Genomic DNA, 24,348 nt, shown 5'->3' on the forward strand with positions numbered 1-24,348 from the left:
ATACACTTATTAACGAGGACACCTATGTTTTGTCCTATATAGAAAAAAGGTCTACTTATTTGGTGCCGATTTTGGTATAAGATAATGAGCGAAAATAACAAGAGCGCCACTAGCATCGCTAGGTCTCTCGTGGGGTATCCCAGAACAATATCAATAAATCTGAGGGAATCCATATCGCGTTCGTTAGGAGGGTTTTATCGAGGGGGATTTTATACGTTTCTGGCAACACACAACGGATACTAATACTTATAAATACACTCGCGGGGGAAAGAGTGAAAACAGAGATAACGTGATCAACCGACAGACAAATGTCCCTTTATTCTGAATCCTGCCGACTGCGACATTATGCAACGTTTTTAATGAATCGTCATACATTTGATGGACGGAAATATTCCTAGCCCTTGCTCAAAGTTATTAATTCACCAAGGCGGGGGGGGGGTGAGATGGCGACAAAATGTGAGTCGTGGCCTTATAGTGGAGTGAATTAAATCCGAGAGAGGGGGTTTGAGAATCGGTAGTCAGAGTGCCTAGGAAAATGTAATACCAAAAGTAAATAACACACAGAAAAATAAAAAAATTATATAAGTATGCAGGGGAAAATGAACCTGAAGGGTTACATTCTTTATCAATGTTCACCGGTTTCGGTTGTTTTAGCTGCTCCACCCAAGCACTCTTCAAATTTCCAAAGAGATGCGTTAGTAAACCAGTACGATCAACAGCTTGTGCTCGGGCAGGTTGTTTTTTAAATTTCCTCTTCTACATTTCCTGAGAAAATTTGCAACGTCTACGATATTGACTAAATTGTGAGAGACACGATTTATTTAACGAGGGACACGATGTAAGTTGATATTTCTAAATTTTTATTCTATCACTGCGTAAATGTTTGTCTCAACTTGGACACGAAATTGATTTGTTTTAACCCCTGGGAATATATTCAAAGGAGACCATCACGAACTTCTTACTTTAATTTTTTTAAGGAGAGTCCAGCAAAAGAATAACTTTTTTGTTAGAGGGGTGGGAGAAAGAATTTAATCTATGAGGAATATTTTTCCAGTTCAGCGTTTCTGTAAATAAAATACTAACTTATTTCGCATTTCCTTTCCATTTTTCTAATTAAGAAAAGATAATCTCATACCTTTTCACGAAACCATTGAAAGCATGTAGAAATCATTTATTAATTTCAAATTGTCAACTTTAGATAAATTCATACACCAGCACTTGATCTTATAACTTTTTATATTTATCACTTCGGATCTGATAAGGCAGAATGATGTTTTTTTATAAAAAGTATCGTAAATTATATTTAAATATGAAATATAAACCAAGTTCAATTGAAAGTGGGACGGCGGAGTGGTTAGAGCTTTTGCCTCGCAACAAAGAGAGCCGGGTTCGGTCCCAGCTTGTGGCACTGGGTTGAAAACTCGGAACAATTCCTTCAGCGTTGAGTTTGCAAGTTCTCTCTCCCCCCGAGCTCTTCCACAAATGCTTGTTGAGGTTATCGGTAATAGTTAATGTAGGGAGCTGTTGGCTCGCGTGGAATGCTGAGCTTACCACCACCCTCCTAAGCTTTGTAAGTCGGCCACCTGAAAAAGTCACTTGATGACTTAGGCATATGGTGGTTATTATAGCTGATTATTATTATTATTATTATTTCTACGAGCATGTCCATCGCGAGATATTTTGACACTGCAGGAAAAACATATTTTTGGCGTTGTATTTATCTACATTTGGCGCTACAAGTGTTTGATTTGCATGTACGTTGCACGATCCCCCGATAAAGATCTGGGCAGATATTATTACTCTAATCTATCCAAGATTTATTTATAGAAATTCAATAGTAACCGCTATCGCTCTTATTCTTCGAATATTTCTAGATGGATTTTATTAAAGTGAGGTGCATTTTTTATATACAACGTGGCGATGATATACAATATTACAAGTGCCATGGAATCTACGGATATTGGGAATCAGGAGATGAGTCAGAAATTGAGCATGCTAGATGCTTACAAACTGTCGTTCGAAAGCTAATTCACCCTAGGAAAAGTACCCAAAACCAGAATGTGACATTCCCGCTCCGCTTTAGAGCAACTGTTGTAGTTCACGACCTATCTAACCGGTACCTGAAGACTAAATTTGCGACTGCCCCTTATAGTCATCCGATACTGCTATTAGTCGTTACAAAAAAGAGGTATAACTTTTTAATTATTAATACAAGTCGCGCTTGCCTAAGGTTGTTTCAACCTAGTAAATAGTAAGTAATATACCATAGAGACAGATACTTAATGGTTTAAAATAAACTTTTATTAAAGAAGAACATTGGGGAAGCCTTACGAGCCCAATCGCTCCTTTTCAACCCTTAGATAGAAATGGCAAAAAATCCAAATACCAAAAAAAATAGCAAAATCAGCGTACAGTTATTTTTGTTGAACGCGCTCTTCCTTTTTTATGGCCTAAAAACCTTTTAAAAGTGCCCCAATTACTCAATTTAACCTTTCCCCCGTTTAGATTCATACCCCTCTGTCAGCAATAAAAATGCTTTCTTTGAAGTTCCGTCTGAACCAATTTTTTTCTTTTTCCAACACTCCCGCTTCTTCCCACTTGATGGCGTGTCCGTCGCCAGAACTCCACATGTGTTCGGCTATCCCGTTCTCCCTATTGCCTTCTTTTACGCAATTCTTATGCTCTTTTAATTCTTACATTTAAACACCGCTTCGATTCACCTATATATTTTTTCCGCATTTGCAACCGATCTCATAAACACAGTCATTTCATCAAATTTTTTTCCGGTTTATTTTTAATTAAGAGCGAACCCAATGAACCTTGGTTAGAGCTATCTGAGCTAACAAGTTTTATTCCTAATGGTTTTAATTGGCGGTTGGTTTTTTCAGTTATAGATTTTACATAAGGTGACACTAATATTTTATCATTTCTCGTTACCGTGTAGTTTTTATAATTTTTTACACGATTTGTCGCAAAAATGTCTTCTACCAGTTTAATAGGATAATTACAATTCAATAATTGTTTTTTATATACCGCTTTATCTTCTATGGGCCAATCCGAAAGAGTTTCAATTCGATGTTTTGACGATTTAACTATTCCTACCTCTACACTCCAGGGATGTGATGATTTAAAATCTATAAAAGATTGTGCATGAGTTGGTTTTTGGTACATTCTACTTTTAAGTTTGTCACCTTCCCTAATTATTAAAATATCCTAGAATGGTAACTTCTTTAATTTACATTATAATATTTTTAACGCTTTATTAATCGGGATCCTGGTTTAATAATTTATAATATCTAAACCACCTAATTCATAACTATCTTCCACTTTTATTCTTCTTTATGTTTCAACTAAATCATAAGAATTCTTGATACTGAATTCATTATTCCCAACAATTGGATTAATCACCTTAACAATCATTTTGGCCACATTGTACAAGACGCTATTTTGAGACCCCACAATTATTCGTAACGGTTTATTATCTTTATGTAATTTTATCAACCCATAGGCATATGGACATTCCAAACCTTGACTATAATATAAAAACCACTTTTTCTTATTTCCTTATGATTTACTGCTTGATAAACTAAGGATCTTAATTTCCTATCTATACCAGCAGTCCTTTCAATAAACTATAGTTCGACCCATTTAACACCGCAAACATTTTCTCTTTGTATTCTTCATAACCAAAATTTACTAATTTTCCACCCTTATCGGCCTTTATAAATGAAATTGTTTATTTTCCTAACGAAGTTTGAATTAATTACTATGATTTTGATAAATTACGCTTTAAGAGGGTTAGATGTCCTAAAACCAATTAAATGTAAATATCTTGTTCTTATTGCTCATATTCTAGAGATTTAGAAATTATTGGGTTTGTGTGGAAACCAAATTCTGGGGAATGGGGAAAATCCATCGGATTTATGGTGTAGTCATTTTGGTACCCTCAGTACCCCGTTTCTGACCTAATTAGCTAATTTTCAAGCAATTACCCTATCTTAGATCATAATAACCAATTACACGACCAAAAGCTTATACGTTTAGTTAAATCCTCATAAAGAATCCCTAAAAGACTTGTTGTACTAGAATGGCATACTTATTTCTTTCAAATTATGGGGCTTGGGGAAATTTAGCCGCGATGGAGAAACAACGTTTTCCAATCTCCAAAAACTGCGAGTGGAAAACCAATTGTTGAGAATAGGGAAAGCATGGAGAAAAAAATTCATCCTCCAAACAGTTGCGAGAGGAAATACAATTCTGGAGAATGCGGAAAGGATGGGGGAAAAATCCATCCTCCAAAAAACTGCGAGGGAAATCTGGGGAAACAAAGGGGAAGCAGATAATATCTAGCTATTACTGGCCGGAGGACGATATCAGACTGTTTATCGGTAATCCTTCTCTGCTAGAGTTTATTCAAATTTATTTCTTATTATATGACTATTTAGAAATGGAAATTTCTGAAAACATTATAGTTAAAAGCTAATTTTATTTAAAAAAAACAGCAAAACAGTGTTTCAAGCACATTTTGCAATAAATTGTGGAAAGTAGCAGACTGTGCCCTATTCCTTTTTATTCTTGCACGTTCATTATCTGCGGATACTACATTTAACCCCTATATCTTATACTATCTTGCTAAATTGTTAAAAAAAAATTATTTATGACTAGCGTGTGTCGAATTAGGACTTAATGTTGTTGTGTTTGAATCCACAGCTTATCCGCATAAGGATTTAGTGCGGAAATTCGACCTTTTTGTGGTCGGATTATGGATATTGTCAGTGACTGTGCTTTTGTTTCTTATTGGATCTCAGTTGAAAAGTGACTTTTCAATCACGAACTACGTGTATTTTCAATCTTTTACCGACATTTTTCTCAAGCCGGAATTCAAAAATTTTACAATTTACGTTCCACATTATTCATACGAAAGAATGCGACTTATAGAGCTGGTAAGAAAGATGTACTTTGTTTAATTTTATTACAAAGGTAAGAAAAAATTCTATTTTGCTTCGAAACTTTTGGTGACTTTAAATTGGTATTCTTCTGACTTTTAAGTTTAATACTTGCAATATTTAAATAGAGCTTGACTGTAAAAAAAAACTTGTTAGTACTTTCCACTCACTGGAAAGTATATCGCCGTGAAAGTCTTAAAACTTAAAAAATATTTCTCGAACAACAAACGAGTCAAATATTTTACAACAAAAGCAGTAAGTGAAAGCATTTAACTATTGGATCTAAACAGAAGACTTAAATTAGAACAATCGCACAATTATTTTGTATACTAATGTTTACAGTTACGGCGCGAGTAAGCAAAAACATATTTTGATGATCGTACAGCGAAAAATAGGTTATCTTGATAATTTCACTTTGTTGTGCCTTTTTGGTATCTTAAAGGTGGCTGTCTTGGAGTCCTACGCGTTAATTTTTTGAAAACATATTAACTACACGCCAAATGGAATTATGGAAAATTTCAAATAAAGATTTTTCTAAAATAAGCTAATTAAATTGTTGTTTTTTACATTTATAGAGTAAAACCACTAAATATAACTACACAACGATAATGAAAACTGTCAACATCAATAGAGAGGAAATTAAACTTGTATTATTACTCGGAAACTTCATTATATATGTGGACAAATTCTATTTTATTTCAACATTAGATTTGTCCTTCTTCAAACTGAGTAAATTTTATTTCAATAATCAGCGTACGTTTTTAACTTACATGCCAGTGTCAAACTTAATCAGAAAAAATTCAAGCGAAGCGGTCTACGAAACATTGTTACAAAGGTAAGTAAAGTTGTCTCGCCCCTGCGTAATAAACTTTAAATAAGAAAACCATGAAGACGTAAAAAGGGATTTATTAATAAATTTTCTTTATTGGAAAATCCAACTTTTCGCAGTATAAAGAGCAATGTAACACACTCCATCATCGAGTATTCTTATAAATTATTGTTTTCTCAAATGTTTGGTTGGTTATATTTGTAACAAAATAATGTTGGTCAAGAATCGGCTCAAAGCATACCTTCTCATAGACACTTTTATGAGGGAAACTGGGAATGAAAACGCCGGGTAATAAACGAAACTATATAGTCCGGGGGCTGAAAAGATGGTAGTCACGTGACTTTGTGGAGAACGGCATAGCCATGAATCCTTTTTTGCCATATTCGTACCCCAGGTACAAATGGGAAACCTACAGTAAAGAGTGAGAAAATAAATGAGTAGAAGAAAAGCAGAAGTGAGTGTACCGCTAACGGAGTTGTTGCTTAGAAGTTTCCACGTCACCGGTTCGCTGCTTGCGAAGTTCCAAATCCCTTTTATTTAGGTCAATGGACTTATGCACGGTCTTAAACGAAATTCCACGACTTAAATTGTTCTGCTGGCACGCCCGACTGTGCGCATCACCGCATGAATCTGCTCGGGGGCAGTGAAATTTTTTTGAGTATGCCCCAAAAGGTAACATTTAAAACAACGAGGTACAAATAATACTCCTTTAATGGGCACAAAGACCAATAAAGATGGATTTCCTTGAGAGTCATCATGGTTTAGTAGCGCTCCGGAGAGCACTCAAACACCCAATTGTAAGTGCCATTGCGACTATGGAGGCACAATTTTGCTTCCATCTCGTCATCAGTGAAAGCTAAAGCTCTGGTCGAGGATAAAGGAACTAATGTCGTCCTTTTTAATTGTTCCATCACCTTAGGTCTAGCCAAAGTGGGATGGCTCGTTCAAACATTCTTCGTGAGTGCTTAAGATCTATCAATACCAGTTTTCAGTTTAGTGGCTGTGCCTTGAGCGACCGCAGCCGCATTCTCTGACGCAACCGCCAGGATCCCCCTCAACCAGACTACAGGACACAACCCACGGCAAACGGCCCGTGTGGGACTATTTTTGCACAGGTCATAGTCGAGTACCGAAACCTCAACAGAGGGAGTCTTATTTGTCAGGCACTTCATAGTGGCCTGTCTGCCTAGGGTGACCCTACCAGGAGACAAGCTCCCGACAGCATAGCCCACTACCGATAACGAGCACGCAAGCCCCTCCAAAACGACATGGTTACGAAAACGGAGGGGATAAATAATGAAGTTCCTCTCGACTTTGAGCTGGAGTAGCGAATAAATCTCTGAAGGAAAAATCGCGGGAACCTTGTTGGCCAATGAACGATACAGTTTCTTTTGATCCAAGGTTATGGAAACTTTTTTTCAAGAAGTGTGTTCATTCAAAATATATAAATGTGGAAACTTTACTTGGTAATGATGTGGAAATCTCTAGTGAGGGTTTTCGTCCTGCCATAATTAATTATTTGATGCTTAAAAGGTCCATCTTTTGGAAATTAACATTCATCTCTGAACATTATGTGACGGATAAATTGTAGATCGTTTTTAACAGAGTCGAGTAACCAGTAGCACAATTCAAATCTTCTTTTGAGCAATCCATCTCCTAAGTCTAGGTGCAGCGTAGCTTTATAGGTGAGGTAGTGATTTTTGCTTTATATTTTAAAATAAGAGTATTTCGACAATTCAAATCATAACGTGCCGCGGAACAGTTACTGCGAGGGTATGCAGTTAATATGCTAAAACAGGATTCCCAAAGTCAAAATCAAGATGTCCCGAACCGCGAACCCTAGGTTGCACTAAACCATAACGCTTAAAATCATTACCAGGGTCACCGATGGTCTCCTATTTGGGTGCCGTACTGCAAAAATCTCGCACACTCAGTTTTCGATTTCTAACGCACTCTCCATAATTCAGGGGAACTAACTGAGTAAGGCCGTTTCTACATTAAGGTGGCGTAATTAGAAAACTTCATTAACACAAAATACATTTCATTTTATGTGTTTTTAACGAACCGTTAGATATCGTTTACAAACTTTGAGGTTTTCCGGTCAATTAGGAAGTTGAATATATATTATTCCAATTCATTAACTTATCATTGCACTTAATGAAATGATTTCATATGAAAATATCTGCCCTGCTACATTCCTAGTAAATGTATGTAAACGCATAGAATATAAATATTTTTTGGCTTGCCCAACTTGTAAACCTTTAAAGTCGTGTTTTATAGTGGAAAATTTGTCTTTTTCATAGAACTTACAATGACGTGTAAACTGCATTTATAAATCCACAATCATCGCATGGAAACCCTTGTGATAGAGTTAACAAGTGTTTTCTCTAACACGGGTAATTGACCCGTATTTTCTCAGAAATTGTTTTTAAGCTGAAAACACAGGAACACGGGTTTGATATGCTTGGGTTTTTAGTTGGAAATTTGGGGTTGTTTATTGAACGGGACGAACAGAAAACGTATCGCTTTAATACCTTCTTCTAAGGAATTTTTCAGATAAATCTCGGAATACACGAGAAAGGGTTTTTCGGTTACATAATTTATTTCGACCTTTCAACTAATTTGCGATATAAATAGAGCTTCAGCCGTTTTAAAAACGATACTTTTATTCATTTTCGGACTTTCTCCACAAGCAGAGGCGGACGTCAGAGCCAAAGCTAGCATAAAAATTCTAAACTGCGTTTTTTTGTTAGAAAACGGTTAAAAACTTGTTCCCACATAGGCTCCCCGTGGAGAGCGATATCTGTATTTCCCGAATTCCGTGTTTCTTACCTCCATGAAAACAGTTAATATTCGTACTTTTTCGGTGACGCACTACAACTTTCACATGGAAAATTACGATCAAGAAATTAGTGACAAGAAAAATATTTTTTTAATTGTGAAATATTTTCAAAAATCGACAAGTTTTCATAACATAACTAATAAAATAATCTTAAATTTTATCTTTACATCGTGACGATATCTTTAGCCTGTTAATGGGATGAAACAACTGATAGTTATAAGTTCAAAACGGAGGTATCGTAAATTAACGTTAAATATAAGAATATAATTTAAGAACTAAATCGCCAAAGGGATAAAATTGACCAAAATTATTTTTAACTTTTGGTATAATTTATTCAAGGGCGGAAAAGTATTTTTAATTATTTTTCCTTCTACACGTAAGTAATTTCAATAATAAGAAATAATAATCGATAAGCTAATAGTAATCGACATGAAAGAGAAGTGTACATATTATTCAACGAATTACAATAATTTTTATTTTTTTAGTTTTCTGTTTTTTACCGAGATGAACCCTCTTTACTACCAAACATTCAAGACAAAGTTCTTAGTGGACGCGATCGAATGGAAGAAACAAATTAAAGATGTTTCAAGTCTAACTATGGATGACGTCAGCGTACCTTTAATCATTGGGTTTTATTTTTGGTCTTTGTCTTGTATTGTTTTTACCATCGAAATGATAACTAAACTTTTCCAAAGGTGTTTAACAACAAAACCCAATCGTAGCCGTGGTGGCGATATATTTTAGGTTTCAATTTTGTTCATAAAAAACCTTAAGCAGCTCTTTAACTGGTAATAATTCCAACTATGATTGAAGCTAAATAAAACCGTTGTTCAACCATACCCTTTACGTTAAACGATTAATAGAGCATAGAATAGCGGTAGTTCTATAATTATTGGAATTATAAATATTTCAACTAAATTTCGTTTCACTGTTTTTATCGTAGTAAGTTCAAAATAAACCAAAAACACTTAAGCCTAGCGCACGAAGAGTTGGCTTTTGGAACAATTTTTTCCATTGCCTTTAAAAGTTATCTACCGACTGTTTATGGGGTTTTTCTCAGAGCTCCTCGGTTTCCTCTTCCCCTAAAAAAACTTGTTCAGTTTAAGGATAAAATCGAGTGTAGAGAACTGTTCACCCACTTGAATGAAGGGCTTGCTACCCTCGTCCTTTTACACAATTGAGCCCAGCAACCGGAAATATTTCCGTATAATGTCGCCAGATAACGTTTGAACATTTTGGTATCTAGCTGATTACTATTATTTTATTATTTCTCAATCATTCCAAGCGTAACACAATTTGAGGGTTTAATTGAACACTAAAAGCGACACTTTATGCCTGAGATTTTTTTAAATTAATAACCTTTAATACAAATTAAAATCCGACTAGCTTCGGACCGAGGTCCCTTTTCAAGTGACGGTTTACCTTCTACTGAAATTATTTCCTTCTTTGTGTTAAAGTAGCCCTAAATTTTGACGTTCATGATTAATTTTTCTTTAAGTCGATGTGTAATGATTCTTTACAATTGTTTTTTTCCAATTTGTTTCTTTGTTATTCCTTCTGCATGATCCCGTGATATTTTAGGGTTACAGTTTTAACTTAGATGGCATGCTTGGCTACTTATTAAGTTTCGTTTTATTTTATCATTTTTATGTTCCGTTTGACGTTTTATAATTCTAACCTTTGTTTGGTTTCTATGATTCCCGTATCTATTACTTAATTTATAAAAGGTTTATTTTTAAATAAAGGTGGGGTGGCGGAGTGGTTAGCACTTTCGCCTCGCAGCAAGAGGAACCGGGTTCGAACCCAGCTTTGTGCACTGTGTGAAAACTCGGAACAACACCTTCCGCGTTGAGTTTGCAAGTTCTCTCCCCGCTGGTTTAAGGAATTTTCTCCCGAGTTCTTCGGTTTCCCCTTCCATAAAAACTTGTTGAGGTTAACGGTAATAGTTAGTCTAGGGAGCTAGTGGCTTGAGTGGCTGGCCACCACCCTCCTACGCATTGTAACCCGGCCACCTGAAATTAAGCATTAAAAGTCGCAAGCTGACTTGGGCCTGTGGTGGTGCCTTGGGTATTAAATGCCTAGCTGATTATTATAAGATAAATATTGAATTTCGAAAATTATTATTTATTAGATTCTCATAATAGTACCGGTTTGTTTTTCCACTTATACCTTTTAAATATGGTAACACTAGTTTTTCTTTGTCTGTTTTTATTTTTATAATTCTAGATTTTTCTGTTGCATTGAAGATATTGTCGATCAATTTTTTGGATAATTACATTCTACGAATTATTTTTTTGTATATTTTTTCTTAATTTCTGGATCATCCCTATTTTTTTCAATTTAATAATTCATAGATTTAAATGGTTTGGTTTTTACCTAATTTGTGTGTGCCGATTCATAATTTTAAAATAATTTCGCATGTCGGCTTTTGGTAATAATGTGTAGAAATTTATTTTCGTTCCTTAAATCTAATAATGTTATTGATCTATTTTCTTCAACTTCATTAGTATATTTAACGTTCTTCTGTCAATTAAAAATGTTGTCCAAATTTACGGTAATCGATAATTTTTTACTTTTAACTAATATTATATAATTTTAAATATGGCCAAATACTGTCGTTTTCTAAAAAAAGATTTTCTAAAGTTTCTTAATAAAATTGGCGATCGCACCCTACAGACAGCATAAATAAGCAGATGAACACTGTTCATATTAAAACTTGCATATTTCGTCCTCTTAAATAATTCATTGTATTATGTAAAAAGGAGCTTTCACTACTTGACAATGTTATTTTGTGATAAACTTTTCCTGTCTCTTTGATATGGCCGTTATCGATATACACACCCGTAAAAACGTCGTTGGAAGTAGCTATTGAGGGCGCGCGTTAAAGAATATCAAAAATATCATTTTTGAATAAATTGAAATTAAATTCCATTTCTTCAAAATAAGAAGAAGAACGATTCGGCGTTCTAAAAGAGAGAACAACACGCATGGTTTCCAGGTGGCCTCCCTCCCAAGTTCTGGCCACGCTCGACGTTGCTTATTTTCGGTGATCGGACGAGAACCGTTGTTTTCAACCAAAGAAAACCGGAAACAATTAAGAAATCCGATAAGAAATCAAGAAATCCGGTAAAAATTACAAAATCCGCCAAGAAATCAAAAATTCGGTGCAAAATCACGAAATCCTACGCAAAATCCAGGATTTCAAAATCCCGTACAAATTATTCTTAAATATCTGACCCCTCGGCCACATGATGGTGTTTTTTATTTTTTTACTTGAAAACTAAAACTTTTACCTAGAAATGGGGAATTCAAAAAAATATCTATTTAAAAAAACTTAATGGCTCTTTTTCAAGGTCAAAGTTCAAATGCGGATTCACAATGTGTAGATTATTTTTTTCGCTCCTTTTAACCTTTAAAATGAAACACCGTACACCTTTTTAGATAAATATTTGGCTGAGAAATCGCTCCCTCAATATTAGGGGTCAAGGTAATTTCACCAAAAATGACCATGGTATAACTAGCAAACGACTTAACGGATCTTAACGAAAATTACAAGATCATGTTTTTGGACCAAAATAACTCCACGGTCAAGTTTTCAGAGTTATTTAAAAATAAAGGGTGCCCAAGGTGGTAAAATCGGTCGTGAAATTATCCCAAGCACTCTGTGGTACGACCTTCGGCACTTTAGAAGTTTTTATCTCGCTCTTTTACTCATCTGCCCACTATTTCTAGTATAATAATAATTAATTTATATATAAACACAATAGTTTTTTTAGAAAAATAGTGTAACGGCCCAAGTCGGTATCGACTTTTAAGCCGGGTACATATAGTACAATCCAATTAAAAAAGTATTAACATTTAGTTATCAGAAGAAATAAAACAAAGAATAAAAAATAACACAATTTTAGAGTGAACAGCAAAAAAAAAGGAAAAAACAGAGAAAAAAAACTGTTTAAGAAATCTATTGTACAGTTTGCTGGTTAACGGAAAATTATTCCCGCATTTTGATAAAGTGTTCCGCTATTATTTTAATTTTACCAAAGTTTATATTTCCGTCAGTATTTAGAGCATTAAATATTTTGTTACCTCTACAAAAGACTGAATTTAGCTTCAGAGATGTACGATAAAAAGGGAAATATAAAATAGAAGTACTACGACTGCAGTAGTTGGTTTTTACGTTAAATGTGAAAGGAATTTCTTATGTATTCTTTCAAGCTTGGCTATTTGGTTAACGCTGGAACCGCTCAAAACCAAGGCTCCAAAAAAAAGCTTTGGCTTTATTAATGTTAGGTATAGTTTCTTAAAACATGTTGGAATATAATTCTCCAACATGTTTTAAGAAACTATACCTAACATTAATAAAGCCAAAGCTTTTTTTTGGAGCCTTGGTTTTTAGCGGTTCCAGCGTTAACCAAATAGCCAAGCTTGAAAGAATACAACAGAAATTTGCATATTTCTATCACAACTACTTTGATTCGAAAAATCCATATAAATATAAATCTACACTTAAAAATCTAAAAATTGATTCGATTAAAGACACCCTTATTAAGTTGAACATAATTTTTTTGAAAAAATTAATCAGTAAATATATTGATTGTAGTGATTTGCTTAAACCAATACACTTCAATATTCCTAATAAAAAAACAAGGATTAAAAATTTTATACCATTTAAACCATGTCCAGACAAAAATGATACAACCATTGAGTCGTATCATGGATAATTTTAATAAATATGGTGGAAAATTAGATATATTTGAGAACAAAAAGATATGTTTAAAAACATAAGATTTATCAAAGTAAATTTTTCAGTATTTAAAAATTGTATATACGATAGTACAAAAAACCTATTCTCCTTGTACCCCGTGTAAATACTTGTTGCTCACCATGATTAGTTATATATATATATATATATATATATATATATATATATATATATATATATATATATATATATATATATATATATATATATATATATATATATATATATATATATATATATATATATATATAAACAAGCAATTGTCATACAAAAAAAAACAAAACTCATGGTCAAATAGTCAAATTACATAAACGCATAAATAAACAAGGCACTTAAAATAACTAGAAACGTTTGGATGGAAAAACAAATGGGGTTACCAAAGCGAACGATGGGTTTTGTTTGTCTTTGTGGGCGGTGTTTAAGTGGCGTGTCGTTTGGAGAGTGGTTTGTAGCGGTGACGGACAATGGTTGTGTATAACTGTCGCTTACGAATATGTCACTAGTCTCGGATCTAGTTTTGTGACGTCCTGTTCGTCGTCCTGGGTACTGGCTTCAATTTCACTGTCATTAAAATTTTCATCTTCGTCCCAGTCATCTTGGTCACAGTCGCTATCGTCTTTTAGATCCCGAATTCGGTAGGGTTTAATGTGGTCCACGTGAACAGCAAGGATGCGATGCTTACGTTTGGTTCTGAGGTATGGTGGATCTTCGACCTTGTAGCTAACAGGACTCGTCTTCTTAACAACTTGGAAGGGGCCTCGGTACCGTGGTAGGAGTTTCGTCGTTCGACCCTTTTTCTTCGCGAAGTTTCGAATCAGTACAAGATCACCGGCGTGAAATGTGCGAGCTCCTTTTCGTTTTACGTCATAACGTTGTTTTTGTTTGGTTTGGCTCAGTAATATTCGGTCCCTCGCTTTCGCTCGTGTAGCTGTAACATTCTTAAAATGTATCTCGGGGTCGACTGGATCTTCGTTTGGCCAAATGATGTTTCCTTCCCCGGGGAGAACAGGAACTCTCCCGTAGACGAGTTCAAAAGGCGTTTGTTTAGTAGTCCCTTGGACAGAGGAATTACTCGCGAACACCGATGATTGAAGGTGTTCGTCCCAGTCGGTATGCTCGGGGTTTACGTAGTTGTATAAAACGTCTGCCATGGTACGATTTGCGCGTTCTACTAGGCCATTAGTTTGCGGGCGGTAGCTGGAACTAATTGCTGCCTTAATTCCCCATAACTAACTCTAATTCGGTTTCTCGGGACACGAAGGCGCTCCCTCTATCGCTGATCAGTAGTCGGGGGCTCCCATGACGAAGGACGATTTGGTTGCGAATAAAATTCGTGCGGACTCCGTTGATGGTACGGCCGTTGCTTCTATCCATTTCGTTAGGTAATCGATAGCAATAAGAATGTGACGGTTACCGGATTTAGATTTTAAGAAGGGACCACAATGGTCGATTCCAACGACTTCGAAGGGCTTTGTGGGTGGTATTATAGGGTGTAGAAGAGCTGCGGGTGGACCTGGTAGCACTTTCCGGAACTGACAGGGGGGGCAGGATTCCACGTATCGTTGGATCATTTTTCGTTGTTTTGGCTACCAGTATCGTTCCCGTACCTTAGCGAGCGTCTTGTCGAAACCCATATGGCCCCCTGATGTCGAATCGTGTGATAATTCCAGAATGGTCCTCCGAAGAGAAGGCGGTACCACCAAGAGCTTTCGTCGTCCCTCGCCATAGGGATTGTCTCTATAAAGAACTCCGTTCTTTATCGTATATTCGGCTATAAGTGGTTCTGCGTGATTGGTTTCTTCCATTCGTCCGAGTTTCAACATCAACTCTTTTAATTTAGGCAGACTCTGTTGAGCTAGGGCTAGTTCTTCAACCGGTATATGTGCGAAGTGCAGAGAACAAGTGGGAATTTCACCGGCAATGTTATCCGGGTCGAAAGGTAAAACGGGAGCTCTCGAGAGTGCGTCAGCGTTCAAATGTGTTTTTCCGCTGCGATGAACTGGCGTGTAATGATATTCTTCTAGGCACGCGGCCCATCTGGCAAATTTGGCGCTATTATTTTTCTTTCGCTGTAGCCATAAAAGGGCGTTGTTGTCGGTGATAACCTCGAAATGACGGCCGTGCAAATAAGGACGAAAAAAGTCGATGGTGTGCACAACGGCCATGACTTCCAATTCGCTAGAGTGGAGTCGCTCCTCAGCCTCGCTGAGCCTCTTGCTAAAGTACGCGATGACGCGCTCCATTCCGTTTGAATCATACTGGGTCAAAACAGCCCCTAATCCGTGGCCCGACGCGTCCGTATGCAAGGCTGTCTTATCTCCCTCCACGAAATGACCTAGAATTGGTGCTGTCTGAAGAGCATTCTTCAAATCTTCGAATGCCAGTTGCTGCGCCACTCCCCAGCACCATATCGCGTCTTTCTTCAGGAGATTCGTGAGGCAGTGTGAGCGCTCTCCATAGCTTCGTATAAAACGGCGATAGTACGACGTAAGTCCCAGAAAACCACGTAATTCACGAACATTTTTGGGTACGGGGAACTCGCGAACCGCACGAATCTTATCCAAGATGGGTAAGATTCCCCGCGCACTAATAATATGGCCCAGGTAATTAATTTTCTCGGACGCGAATACACACTTGGACGGCTGGAGCGTCAACCCAGCCGATCTGACCGCCGCAAGGACCTGTTTCAGATGATCTATGTGATCTAAAAAAACTTTTCGGGAAAACGACAATGTCGTCTAATTAGACCAATGCCATACTCCATTTTAGGCCACCAAGAACGCGGTCCATTAAGCGCTGGAAACTAGCTGGGGCGTTGCACAAACCGAAGGGTAGACGGGTAAATTCGTAAAGACCTTCATGGGATGCGAACGCGGTTTTCTCGATGTCACTTTCCGCTACGACCATCTCCCAATAACCACTCCGCAAGTCAAGTGAACTAAAGTATTTGCATCCACCCAAACGATCTAGTGTATCATCGATACGTGGTAATGGATAAACGTCCTTTTTCGTTACATTGTTCAATAAACGATAGTCTATACAAAATCGCCAAGAATTGTCTTTCTTTTTCACTAATAACACGGGGCTAGACCATGGGCTAAACGATTCCCTTATAACAGCAGCCTCTAACATTTCTGTAATCTGGTCGGAAATAATTTTCTTCTCTGCTGGTGATACTCGCCGGGGATACTGTTTAATCGGTAAATGATCTCCGGTATCTATCGCGTGTTCCGCCAGAGTCGTTTTACCTAACTCTTTGTAGTTAAACGCAAAACAATTTCGAAAACTAGTCAAAAGAGAGAGAGCGCTCTGTCTTTCCGCATCAGTTAAATGGGAGCCTAGTTCAATGGTCTTAATCTCATCCAAAATGGTAGCATTGCTGTCACAATCGGGGTTAATTTGTCCCTCCAACTGAATGGCGGAGAAGACAAAAGGCTCACTCTCGTTACTAGAAACATTAGCTAATTCGCTAACTTTACTTAACTTTTCCCCTTTTTTAAAAGAAATTTCGTAAACATTAGGATTTACAATAAAAATACTTGTTGCGTCCCCCTCCAAACGAGTTAAATTAGCCGGTACAATGAATGACCTCGCAGGATCTTTGTTTTGATTTCCCTATGTCCGACGTTACAGTCGACACCCTGTACGCATGTAGTAACCAAAAGTCCTGATTGTGGGGGTATTTTTACTGACTCCCGGCTCACGGCCTTAAATAGCGGTTTCTTTACCTCGAGTGGTGGACCGGGATCCGTCTGGAGCGAGATTGTCGAATTTCCGAATGGGTTGACTCCCGCACTTTTTACCTCAGCATCCGGTGAAGAAGGGAGTTCAATGATTTCTCGTTGAGGATGGAGGTAGTGGAGTCGTTGATTACTGTCCTGGTAGATCAGATGAAAACGGTGATTTCTATAACGCCTCTCGGCATAGCAAGGCGCTTGTCGAACCCAATGACCGGGGGCCCGTTCCAGGGCCTTACCTTACCTAGCAAATGTTTCTGGATCACGCATGATTCAGCTATAACTGACTTTCTAGCTCCGGTATCTAACAGAGTTTTTAACAATCCGACATCAATCACATTAACATCTAAAACTGGAACAACGTAACTTTCATTTAAAATGTTTTGAGAAGGTTTTGGAAATTCGCGAGTGACAGCTCCGCCCCCCTTTCTACGAAGCTGGGTGCCCGTTTCCCGAAGCGGAAACGTTGTTGTTGGTCGCCGAATTAGCAGGGGGATTCCTGGGCAGAGTGCAATCCCTTGAAATGTGGCCTAATCGTCCGCAGTTATAACAGTCCCGGCCGCGCGGAAAAAATTTTGGCGATAGTTCATTGAATTGTGAAATCCCCGTGAATACATTGGTCGATCAAATTCTCGTCTGTCCCTTTTTTGATTTTCTGCTAGCTTTTCGATCATCGCTTCGAGTTTGTCGATCTTTTCCGTTAGCTGGTTGTGCTTCGCGTCTGCGACTGGTGCGATCGGTAAACTCGCCTTCGGGGCTACGTACGGTTGTCCTACGGGTCGAGAGTGGGCCATCGGAGCCATCATAGGGTGAAGTGGGTAGCCGTACCCTGAGTAAGGCGAGGGCGCGTGATAATAATGAAAAGGAGCGGCAGCGTGCGGCTGGAGGGGGACGGCCGGAGGAACCGCGGGCGGTATGAAAACACCGGTCATTGCGGGAGTTAGATCACCTACGTTGTGGAATCTGTCCGACTTCTCAAGTTCCTTAGCGCATTGTAGAATTTCTTCAGCCGTCGTCGGCTTCGATGAACTGATTACCGCCGCGTGATTTCGATTAGCCAGGCCAATTAATACGTGGTGGATAGTTTCGGCATCGTCGGGTAGGAGGCCGCTTCTTTTACACAAGTCCAATTTGGCGAAGAGGTACCCTTCGACAGATTTGTTGGGCTGCTGTACTCTCGTTCTCATTTGAACTCTAAACTCATCTTCGGAAAAACGGTCAGCGCGTCCAGAACTCAATCCTCGGCTGCACGATCCTTTAATAACAAATCCAATAGCCAGCTTTCCCGACAGAAAATGCTCGTTTCCGCAGCCGATAAACCAATGTTCTATAACTCTTGGAAAGGAAACCGAATGATAGTTTATTCGCCGTCGATTGCAAACACCCCAAAACGTGTAAATGAAAACGAAATGGAAATTGACGAAAATTTTGAAAACGAGTTACTATCTAATGGAATAAACGAGTTTAGTGCGTATACAAGTCAAGTAAATAACCTTTTTAAAATTTTACTTTTTTTAATAATCAATCTCTTAGTTTTCAGCCTCAAGGAATTATCAACGTCGAGCAACCGGGCGTCAACAATAACTTCGTACCGGTTCTAAATCCGTGTCTAAAACCGAGTATAAATTTTATACCAAGTACTCGAAGACATGAAATCACCTCTATAAAATAGAACTGGATTTTGAGATGACATTGGATTTCATTGAATAAGCCTTCGACAAAACTGAAGTAAAAAACAATTACCTAGAAGTATCAACTGAAATACCCTAATTTTTTGTTTATTTTTTAGTCGAATGAAGTTCGTAACGATCCACAGAGGCAAAGGATCACGCGGTTGCATCAATGATTCGCAGAGAGAGCTACCGCCGAAATAACATAATGGATAATTACGACAACGAGTTGAGATCGGCGGTAAACAGTTACGACTGGGAAATTGAACCTCGTGGGAAATATCTTTTTTCAGACGCTTTTGACTCAATTTTACGAACGTGCACTTCCTCCAAAGATATTTTGGTAATGTCATATTTTAATACATACCTTTTTCCGTAACTTTCTCTAAGTTTAGTACTCTTGTTCCAAGAACCAAAGAGGAATGAACCACAGAAAAAAAGACGCGCGACAAAGGATTATTGGCACTGAGACACATAATGTGAAAGAACAAAAAAATTATTGATATATTTTCTATGAAATAAAATTTAAATATAAAAATTTACTTTAATATTCAATTATTAACAATAATACCGACTATCCGACTAGAAACTACCCAAAAAAAATTAATACGCTTAACCAAGAACATTTTTTCTACCATAAGTAATATAAAAGTACGAAACTTACGAATTCCTGAATGCAGACTTCTCCTTGGGTTTAATTCACTCATAGCTATATAGCCTAAGGTCGCCTCACACTGTATCTCAAAGAGGCTGCCCGGGGTTGGCGAAATATAAATATTTTGACGGACGATCTTTAGTAATTGCAAGTTGTACTACCGAAATTAGCATAGTTATTATGTTAACGATTGTTATTAGCCCATATTTCGACTGCGGGAACTCTTCTGTTCATAATCGGGATTTAAGTATAGTCCAGTTGACTGAAAACCTTCAATTCGCCACAATAACACTGCTACACCGATTAAAAAACGCTGGTAACCAGAGTTTAGATGCCTGAGTGTAGGCATACACTGCAAATATAATATTCACATCAAGATCACTTATGGATCACTGCTAGCGATCCAGTAGTGAGCCAGATGCGTTCCTGAGTGATCTAGAAGTGGTCTAAGTTCAAATAGCATTTTCAAGTTGCGATCTTAAAGTGTGCTCTAGGAGAAATATCGAAATTCATGTGATCTAATAGTTAATTTTTTTTCTGAGATCATGGAGCACTTTAAGATCACTTGTTCAGTAAATGGCACGCACAAGTGATCCCAATGCGTATTGCTTTTATAGTTTCATAAACAAAGACAGAATTAATGATAAAATATTTAATTATGTGGACTAAATGTGGTTTACCTACACAAAACGAAAAATTATGAATAATTAAACAATATTTTATAAAATTGAGTTAAATAACTGTGATTACATACAATTTTATCATTTCCTTAGTTTCAGTTTCATAATTTCAATTAGTCCAAAATAACTATAATTTTGATGATTCAATTAAATTTAATTATAATAATGATTAAATGGAAATTAGTTATAATTATGATGATTAAACTGAATATGATGAAATTCAATTTGTACTCCCAACTATATTTCCCATATTAAAACTGATTTACAGTGTATAAGCCTAGCTGATTATTATTATTTATTATTATTATTATTCATTTGGTCAGCCACGACAATCCTTGAAATGGTAATTTTTGTATCCAACCACCCCACTGCTTCAATTTTGGTACCTGGTCGTTTCAATTTCAATTCCCAATTTTATTTATTTCCCACACTGACTACATAATAACACTGGTATTCAGTGTATTACAGTTGGTCAGCCATGACAATCTTTGAAATAATAAAATTTCTATCCAACCACCCACTGGTTCAATTTTGGTACCTGGCCGTTTCACTTTCAACTCCCAACTTTATTTATTTCCCACACTGACTTCATATTAACACTGGTATTCAGTGTATTACAGTTGGTCAGCCAAGACAATCCTTGAAATGGTAAATTTTTTATCCAACCACCCCACTGCTTCAATTTTGATACCTGGCCGTTTCACTTTAAACTCACAACTTTATTTATTTCCCACACTGACTTCATATTAACACTGGTATTCAGTGTAATACAGTTGGTCAGCCACGACAATCCTTGAAATGGTAAATTTTTTATCCAACCACCCCACTGGTTCAATTTTGGTACCTGGCCGTTTCACTTTCAACTCCCAACTTTATTTATTTCCCGCACTGACTTTATATTAACACTGGTATTCAGTGTATTACAGTTGGTAAACCACGACAATCCTTGAAATGGTAAATTTTTTATCCAACCACCCTTCTGGTTCAATTTTGGTACCTGGCCGTTTCACTTTCAACTCCCAACTTTATTTATTTCCCGCACTGACTTCATATTAACACTGGTATTCAGTGCATTACAGTTGGTAAACCACGACAATACTTGAAATGGTAAAAAATTTTATCCAACCACCCCACTGGTTCATATTTGGTACCTGGCCGTTTCACTTTCAACTCCCAACTTTATTTATTTCCCACACTGACTTCATAATAACACTGGTATTCAGTGTATTACAGTTGGTCAGTCATGACAATCTTTGAAATAATAAAATTTCTATCCAACCACCCACTGGTTCAATGTTGGTACCTGGCCGTTTCACTTTCAACTCTCAACTTTATTGAGCCGCCGAAAAACCTAACATTTAGTGGCAAACGTGGTGAGAACGCACCTGAATTTCTGATGGCATTGAATGATTTTAAATTATACAAAGGGTTAACTGAAGAGGCCATTTTTCGTATGTTACCTTTGATTTTAAAAGAACGAGCTTTAGCATGGTTTAGGCAAATATCTGGTAACTTGGAGGGTACCACATGGGTACAATTCCAAGGAGTGTTTCGGGATTATTTTTTCCCGTCTGAACAAGAAGAGAATAGCCTGATTGACATGTTACAATCAGTACAGGGGCATAAAGAAACGATTGATATTTTTTTCGGCCGTATTATTAAATTAAATCAGCAGTTGTCACATCCACAATCGGATCTTGCTTTAATTGCCATTTTAAAAAGTAATGTCCGCCCGGAAATACGGCTACAAATTGTAACAAATACCATTCATAGCTTGGCTTCCTTACAAGTCAAATGTAATTTAATAGAGTCCGCTTTGAATGCGGTCAATCCTCTAAACATTTCACCCAAGTTTGATCCACAAGCGAACTATTACCAATCGCACAATACGCATCGACCGTCGAACCAAAGGCCTCGCGAAAATCAAAGCGGGCAGCATAATTCAAATTCGCGTAGCGAAAAAAATAATCAAAGAACGACTTCGGGAGCGGTAACTCCGAATCAAAATAAAGTAACTCCTAAATCGGAATTTCGAAGCAACAGTTCGAAAGTCCGATGTTACAACTGTCAGGGCATCGGACATATTTCACGAAATTGTCCGTCGCCATCAAACGAAAACGGTATCGCGCCACCGACAAAAAACAAACAAACCCGAAAAGATCTTTTAAGAGGAAATCGGTTGACCCCCCTATAGCGATTAAGGTCGAATTTTTACGAGGTTCTCGCATTGCTCGTCTAGATTCAGGGGCAGACGCCTCGTTTATGAGTTTAGAGCAATGGCGAGAACTTCAAGAAATATTAGGCAATAAAATAGATTTTCCCACTCAGGATGAGGTCGAATGTATCATATTAGGAGATAGTAAATATACGTTTACAAAGGGTTCGGCAGTAGTGTCATTTTCCATAAAAGGAAGACACATGAATTTCTACTCGTACCATCCCTTCTATGTGATTTTATCCTGGGCCGTGATTTTTAACAAACAGTCTCCGCGGTCATAGATTTCGGTCGAGGTACGTGTACCCTCGGAAATCAGGAGATTGTTTTTGACAAAAATAAAATGCAAAAGGGACCGCCGTCTTTAGTTATAGAGGATATTAAAAAAGCGGTCAACCAAAGTCATCTGCCATACTCTCGACGTAAGGATTTAAAAGCCCTATTATTAAGATTCCCCGAAGTATTTTCTCGAAAAGAAGGAAAAACGAGTCTGGTCTATCATGAAATACATACAGACGACGCACCACCCGTCGCTAGTCGACCATACAGGGTTAGTGAAGAAAAACGGCGTGAAATTGAAAAGCAAATTCAACAAATGTTGAAAGATCACGTCATAAAGCCCTCGACTAGCCCCTGGGCGTCTCCAGTCGTGTTAGTATATCAGAAAAACGGTAAAATTCGATTTTGTGTCGATTACCGCCAATTGAATAAGGTAACGAGAAAAGACCCGTATCCCCTTTCGCGAATCGAAGAAATGCTTTGTCGAATGAAAAAAGCGAAATTTATAACTGCATTAGATTTACGATCAGGTTATTGGCAAATCGAAATGCATATCGATAGCGCGCTGAAAACAGCTTTTATCACGAAGTCTGGTAAATACCAATTCAATGTAATGACGTTTGGGCTCACAAATGCACCATCGTCATTCCAGCGGTTGGTGGACGAACTATTCCGTGATGGCGCTCAGTTTGATAGGTGTCTATCTGGATGACATTCTCGTAGTGTCCGATGATTGGGATCAATATCTAATTAATTTAGAATATGTATTAGCACAATTAAGAAACGCCAGTTTAACTTTAAAAATTGAAAAATGCGATTTTGCAAGAACCGAAGCTAAAATACTGGGACATATAGTTAACGAGACGGGAATCCATATAGACAAATCTAGATTCGAAGCCATCCTAAAATTTCCCGCACCTCGTAACGTAAAACAAGTCCAGCGTTTTCTCGGTCTTACAGTAGTAGAAAACGTAGTAGCTGACGCGTTGTCTCGCGCGCCGATCGGTATGGCAGCTATGGAGCTTCGAAATGTCAATCTCAACAATCAGGGGGACAATGTGATATTGCCTCCCCCTCCCCACGCTATGTTCAATGTGTTTGACTTATCCGCCGTAAAAACCATGCAATTTGAGGACTCGGAAACTAGGGAAATTATGGATAAGTTAGCAGAGGGATATGAGAAATTGGGAAGGCTTTTCGAAGTAGTAAATGGCGTGATATACCGTAGGCCGTGGGGAACGTTACCCCGAAAAATGTATCTACCGCTACGTTTTCGAAAAGAAACTCCGGTTGTTACATGACCACCCAACGTCCGCGCATAGAGGACGAGATAAGACTCTGTCCAAGGTACGCTTTAGGTATTTCTGGCCCAAAATGAGGCAGGACGTGCAACATTATGTACGTGGCTGTCTTGTTTGTCAACAATATAAAAGTAGGAATCGAAAAACTCCAGGTTTAATGATGTCCACTGAAACAACGGGACCCTGGGACATGGTAGGGGTCGATATTTTAGGGCCCTTACCGATGACTGTCCGACGTAACAGGTTCCTCATTGTTTTCGTGGACTATTTTACGAAATTCGTGGAGTTGGTTCCGGTGAAACGTATCACAGCGGAAATATGCTGCGATGCGTTCACAAAGCTTATATTGCGTTGGGGTTGTCCAAGACGTATCTTTAGCGACCAGGGCCGACAGTTTATATGCACTCTATGGGACGGTACTTGTAATCTTTT

Source organism: Leiobunum rupestre, chromosome 10 (genome assembly GCF_980474605.1).
Source record: "Leiobunum rupestre chromosome 10, qqLeiRupe1.1.hap1, whole genome shotgun sequence".
NCBI classification, from domain to species: domain Eukaryota; kingdom Metazoa; phylum Arthropoda; class Arachnida; order Opiliones; family Sclerosomatidae; genus Leiobunum; species Leiobunum rupestre.